Source organism: Octopus sinensis, linkage group LG30 (genome assembly GCF_006345805.1).
Source record: "Octopus sinensis linkage group LG30, ASM634580v1, whole genome shotgun sequence".
NCBI lineage: Eukaryota > Metazoa > Mollusca > Cephalopoda > Octopoda > Octopodidae > Octopus > Octopus sinensis.
Window position 1 is genome coordinate 6,877,039 of NC_043026.1, and position 7,500 is coordinate 6,884,538.

The 7,500-nt window shown below is 41.1% G+C and overlaps 1 protein-coding gene across 1 annotated transcript in view; it reads right to left on the reverse strand.

Annotated features, from left to right (window-relative positions):
* The window catches only part of LOC115226299 (talin-2-like), a 309,906-nt gene that overhangs the window by 140,958 nt on the left and 161,448 nt on the right, over positions 1-7,500 (reverse strand).

Below are 7,500 nucleotides of genomic sequence, written 5' to 3' on the forward strand. Positions count from 1 at the left end.
TGTTTTCATAAGTCTTGAATTAAAATCTTCCACCAAACCTTAGTCACAATTTATGTTCCTAACACTAGCTGAATGATAACGAAGTTATTTTACTAAATTCTTTGTTATATTTAAGATTAATTGAAAGAAACACAGAGCATCTCAAAATAAATACAGTAATGAAAGGGTTAATTGCTAACACCATTGAGGAAAATCTCTTTGATATATATGGGATTATCATAAGTATAAATATGATTAAAGAAGCAGAATGGAGACTTGGTAAGCATGGGAAATTAATTTATTAACATACTGCCAAAACAAAGATAATATATATATATATATATATATATATATATACATACACACACACAACTCTGTAGACAGGAGGAATGTGAAACGTCTGGTCTAGGAATTGAAACTGTGATTTTATGACCACAAGTCCAACATGCCTCCACCACACACAAACACACAGATATGTGTATGTATATATATATATATACACACACACATATGTATGTATGTGTGTATATATATATATATATATATATATATATATATATATATATGATGTATGTATGTATGTATGTATACACACACATGTATATACACATGCAGATGTACAGAGAGAGAAAGAGGGAGAGAGAGAAGAGACAGTCATTGGCCTAAATCTCTAGTCATAGCCCCTCCACCCTCTACAGAGACAGAGGACGCAGTGCAGTCGGTGGTAATTGGGCACCAATTTAATATAACCTTTATGATTAGATTCCACACGCTCCCTCCCCGCCCCACTTCAGTTCGGATCCTCCCTCCCCCCTCGACCCACACCCAACCCCACCCCACAGCATCAATTAGAGACTCCCAGCCCACACCCCACCCCTTACCCAGCATCCTTTCTTTCCCCGGGACTCCGTTCCTCGGTGAGTTTTTTTAAAGGTCACTCTTCCACATTCAGCACACACACACACACACACACATGTATATGCAGATATGCATATACATGTGTGTATATGCATAGAAGAGCATGTGTACGTGTATATATAACCAGCCCACCCACTTACAAGTACATACATCCACAAATGTCTTTTAGCTTTTAGTTGTTTCAGCCATTAGACTGTGGCCATGCTGGAGCACCTTTTTTTTTTATGTCTTAAGTCTGGTATTTATTCTGCCAAGCTGCTAAGTCATATGGACATAAATACACCAACACAGGCGCAGGAGTGGCTGTGTGGTAAGTAGCTTGCTAACCAACCACATGGTTCCGGGTTCAGTCCCACTGTGTGGCACCTTGGGCAAGTGTCTTCTACTATAGCCCCGGGCCGACCAATGCCTTGTGAGTGGATTTGGTAGACGGAAACTGAAAGAAGCCTGTCGTATATATGTATATATATATATATATATATATATGTGTGTGTGTGTGTGTGTGTGTGTTTGTCCCCCTAGCATTGCTTGACAACCGATGCTGGTGTGTTTACGTCCCCGTCACTTAGCGGTTTGGCAAAAGAGACCGATAGAATAAGTACTGGGCTTACAAAGAATAAGTCCCGGGATCGATTTGCTCGACTAAAGGCGGTGCTCCAGCATGGCCGTAGTCAAATGACTGAAACAAGTAAAAGAGAGAGTAACACTGGTTGTCAAGCAGTGGTGGAGACAAACACAGATTCACACACACACGATGGGCTTCTTTTCAGCTTCCATGTATCAAATCCATTCACAAGGATTTGATCGGCCCAAAGCTATAGAAGACACTATCTATCTATCTATATCACCATCATTGTTTAATGTCTGCTTTCTCAGTTTGATTGAGGGCTGGCAAGCCAGAAGGCTGCACCGGGCTCCAGTCTGATCTGGCAAGGTTTCTACAGCTGGATGCCCTTCCAAATGCCAACCACTCCGTGAATGTAGTGGGTACTTTTTACGTGCCACCAGCACAGGAGCCAGTCACACTTGAATAGTGCTTTTCACATGTCACCAGCATGGGAGCCACTCAGGGCATACTGGCATTATGATGGGGTGCTGAAAGGTTCCTGGCTTTTAGAGTATCGGGAAAGGTCTGGTTGGAGGCCCAACCTTCCAGGTTCTTTTAGAGGGCTTAGAAAAACTGAAGGACCACTGCAATAAGTGTGTGAATCTGAGAGGGGAATACTCTCTTTACTCTTTTACTTGTTTAAGTCATTTGACTGCGGCCATGCTAAAGCACCGCCTTTAATCGGAACTTATTCTTTTGTACGCCCAGTACTTATTCTATTGGTCTCTTTTGCCAAACCGCTAAGTAACGGGGACATAAACACACCAGCTTCGGTTGTCAAGCAATGCTAGGGGGACAAACACAGACACACAAACATATACACACACATACACATATATATACATATATACATATATATATATTATATATATATATACGACAGGCTTTTTTCAGTTTCCGTCTACTAAATCCACTCACAAGGCTTTGGTCGGCCAGGGGCTATAGTAGAAGACACTTGCCCAAGGTGCCATGCAGTGGAACAGAACCCAAAACCAAGTGGTTGGTAAGAAAGCTACTAACCACACAGCCACTCCTGCGTCTATATTGAATAGAATCATAATTAACTGATCCTCCTGGATTTTCTTTTACCCAAAGCCAGGGAATTTTCAGCACCCCTTCATATGCTTTCTTTAAAGGTTTCAAAAAAGGGTTTGTGTAGTCACAAGAATTTACAAACATCCTCTGAGCGTTATCCTTGTTGTCCTACATTGAACATGTAGAACACCCATAATGTAGCAACTGAAAGGTGAAAGGGTCACATCAGCAATGCGTCTCTATTAATTTCATTGGTATCCAATCCACCAGAAAGAAAAAGGCCTTGTTAATCTCATGATAGTTGTAAATGAGTATCACCATCATACAAGCAGTGTAGTTTGTTTCCAATATCCCATGGAAACATGTCTGGCCATGGAGGAAATATCACCTTGCTTGGAAACAGGTGAGGCTTGGTAACAGAAAGGGCATCCAACTGCAAAAAGTCATTGGCCTCAATCTTTAGTCATAGCCCCTTCACCCTCTACAGAGACAGAGGATGCAGTAGAGTCAATGAATTGTCTGACCCATGCAAGCATGGACAAGTGGACATCAAAATTACACACACACACACACCATACATATATGGAGATTTGTACATGGTAAATAGACCCGCTAGAAATAACAACCAAATCTTTCTCCAATCACACCTTATCTCCTTAAGCCTGCACAATGTAGTCCTAGATATGCCTCAATTAACTTTGAAACCAGCCATATCTGGCCCAAACATTCTACCTGCTGTATGTCTGAACTAACCAGATCTGGCTTCTCCCACCTACCCTAAAATGTCCTTTAAACAAATAAATTACCACATCATTGAAAGCTCAAAGCTACAAGATTAATTAAAAAACAATGTGAATAAATAAGCATGCTAGAGGGTTAAACAAGGTAGTCATGGAAGGAATGTACCAAATTTAATGACTGGTGAATAAGGATTGATGTAGGAATAACAAAAAAAAAACAAAAAAAAAAGATCTAAAAAAACCCAACAACTACTACCATCATACCACTACATGACACCCCCACCACTACTGCAACACAACAACATCACCAATGTCAGAATCCTACTACCATCACACCTCATTCCTATAACACACCAGTGTCACTACCACCACCACCACCATCATTATCTCCCCACCATCACCATACCAACATCCTCACCATCACATGCAGGCTACCACCACACACCTCATTCCCACATCAAACCAGTATCACTCTCACCACCACCACCACCACCACTGCAACATACCAATGCTCTTACCACCCTGCTCCTCCGACCCTACCACCACCACACACTATCCAATAATTCCTCAACAACAATATATTATATTTCCCATCCAACAACAACAAAAAACAACACATGGTCCACACACACACACACACATTGGATATTAATTAGATTGTCTGTTGGGGAGATTAATTCTACAGACATACTACTACTACTACTGCTGCTACTGCTTCTAACACCACAACTACTAATTCTATTGCTACATTACCAACACCACCTTTCCTATAACAGCTACTACTACTACTACTACTACACAGCTGTCACTACTATGGTCTTACTACCACTACTACAACCACTACCAATACTACCACTACTAATACAACTACCACCACCACCACCAATACTACTACTACTACAATATTAATCACCCCCATCTCCACCTGGGGCCTTGGATACCTTTAGTGGACCCTATTCTGTTTCAAGCAGTTTGGACAAATTTCTGGTGCAAAGATCCCGCTCACCCACTCTGTCCTTCCTACCAGTCTCAAAACCCCTGTTAAGGGCCATGGATGCTGTCAAACCCTCTGGCTAAAGGACATAAAAATCTAACTGCAACCATCACAATATCAACTGCTGCCACCACTAGTTGCAAGCATCCTCAAAGGGCCCTATAAAGGGCTGCAAGCATTGCCTTCCCTCCTGACTAACAGAAAATCCTTACTCTTTGTGATGGTCCTTATTAACCCTTAAGCGTTTCGATTACTCAGTCAAATGTAATTCTTGTTTATTCACATCGTTTTCAATTAATTATTATTTTGTGATTTCGTGGAGGCGCAATGGCCCAGTGGTTAGGGTAGCAGACTCACGGTTGTAGGATCGCGGTTTCGATTCCCAGACCGGGCGTTGTGAGTGTTTATTGAGCGAAAACACCTAAAGCTCCACGAGGCTCCTGCAGGGGCTGGTGGTGATCCCTGCTGTACTCTTTCACCACAACTTTCTCTCACTCTTACTTCCTGTTTCTGTTGTACCTGTATTTCAAAGGGCCAGCCTTGTCACTCTCTGTGTCACGCTGAATATCCCCGAGAACTACGTTAAGGGTATACGTGTCTCTGGAATGCTCAGCCACTTGCATGTTAATTCCACGAGCAGGCTGTTCCATTGATCGTATCAGCTGGGACCCTCGTCATAGTAACCGACGGAGTGCTCCTAAATTTTGTGATTTCAAAATTTCGATGATGTGATTGTTAATTTATAGAATGGCATTACAAGGTAGGTGTGAGAGGCTGGATCTGACCAGTGTGACCATAAAACAAGTAGAATATCAGAGCCCGATCTGGCTGGTTAACATGCTAAAGGATTAAAGAGAGTAGGGAGTTTGTTGAGGTGAAATTAGGCTGTGACATGTGTAAGGTCAAGTGACTAAATAGAAACTCCTTCACTGGTTCATCTGGCCCCTATTTTAACCCTTTAGCATTCAGATTACTTTGTCAAATCTAATCCTTATTTATTCACATTGTTTTGGATTAACCACGGATTATCTCATAGCTTTGAGATTGCAAGGATGGGATTGTTTATTTTAAGATTGACATTGCAGGGCAGGGCAGGTGTAAAAAGGTTGAGGCCTGTAAAACAGGTACCAGTGGTATATGGAGGAATGGGGATGAGGGGGGTGGAAATAACTGAGGGATTTAAATGTATTTGTTATTGGGTAGTTATTATGCATCATGCGCACACACACACACAAACACGAGGCTTCTGTACAGTTTCCATTCACCAATTACATTGACAAGGTATTGGCCACCATGGGGTTGTTGGGAGGTGGGGGTGCAGGGCAGCTAAAATAAAGTTTCTGCAACCTGGGATTGAACCTGGAACAATAGGCTTACATACTGAATGCTGAAACCAGAAGGTGTCCCATTCCTATATATGCATGTGTGTACATATCTTCTCTTTTACATGTTTCAGTCATTGGACTGTGGCCAAGCTGTGGCACTGCCTTGAAGGGTTTAGTAAAATAAAAAAATCACCTCCAGTACTTAAGCAGAAACAACTGTAAGCTACTGAAGTTCAATAGTACACCCGAGCACCATATGCAATAAGTTCATTCCATATATATATATATATATATATTACACACACACATGTATGTATGTATATATATATATATATAACGGGAAGGTTTACGAAAATAAACAAAAGACGAAGGCAGGTGGAGTACAAACAAGCAAATGTATTAGTATGGCGCTCAGGAATAGAAATAGAACAAGTCCTTCACATTTTGAGCCTACGCTCTTCGACAGAAAGATACACAGAAAAGAAACAAGGAGAGAAAAAAATGCGTGTAGGAGCTAACGGTCTATCATGGCATTCTGACTTCAGGTAATATATATGTATATAAATTACCTGTTCATTTGTCATTTATTTAATTTCATGCATCTGCATATATATATATATATATATATATATACACATACTTATATATATATACATATATGTAATAAATTTTTGTGTCAGTGTTTCTATCTTCAGAAAAGGTGGATGCCCCTTCCTGAAGCCAATCACTTTATAGAGTGCCACGGGGCGCTTTTATGTGACACCGCACAGGCACTTTCATATGGTACTATTACATGACACTAGGGCAGCGAGCTGGCAGAAATGTTAGAACACCAGGCGAAATGCTTAGTGGTATTTCGTCTGCCGTTATGTTCAGAGTTCAAATTCCACCGAGGTCGACTTTGCCTTTCATCCTTTCAGGGTCGATAAATTAAGCACCAGTTAAGCTCTGGGGTCGATATAATCGACTTAATCCCTTTGTCTGTCCTTGTTTGTCCCCTCTGTGTTTAGCCCCTTGTGGGCAATAAAGAAATAACTATTACATGACACTGCACAGGTGCTATCATGTGGCCCTGCACAGCTGCTTTTACATGGTCACCACCACAAGTGCTTGACACCCCCAGGAGTGCACACTCCAAATCTTGGTACAAATACATGTGTTTATAGTTATGTTTCCAACCAGGGTTCTGCCAGTACAGTCCAGGGGTTCTGCAAGAAGTTACAAAAATGCTAAAATCGACAGTAATTTTTAATTCTCCTGTGCAGATATGTGTGCATAAGACAATTAAATTATTGCACAGGGGTTCCTCGAGCCAGTGGAATGTTTCCTTGGGGTTCCGCTTCAGCAAAAAGTTTGAAAAGCACTGACTTACACAAACATAAATGGCCACACATACACACACATGTATATGCAATAAAATGACACACAAAATATTTTTGGAATTATGCCTATGAATCTACACGATCAAGTGTATGTGTTCAGACGAGTGCAGACGTTACCAAAGCAAACTTGTGGGTGACAGCTGGCTTTTAGCTCTTTTGTTTCCATGATTCTTTGTTTCAGTCAGTTTTGGAAATAACGAAGAATGCAGAAAAAATAACTCAATTATTCAACTAGTGTTTGGAACATAATTGACATGCTCTCACCATGACCATCCCATCTTTTATTCAGACATAGTCTATCTGGGGCTACATCATTTAATGTTTCCCTCCTTGTTGTTTAGCCTTAGGTCAGCCCTGATCCAACAGACCTAGGATCAAAGATGTTCCAACCATGACCATCCCATCTTTTATTCAGACATAATCTATCTGGGGCTACATCATTTAATGTGTCCCTCCTTGTTGTTAGCCTTAGGTCAACCCTGATCCAACAGGTCTAGGATCAAAGATGTTCCAACCATGA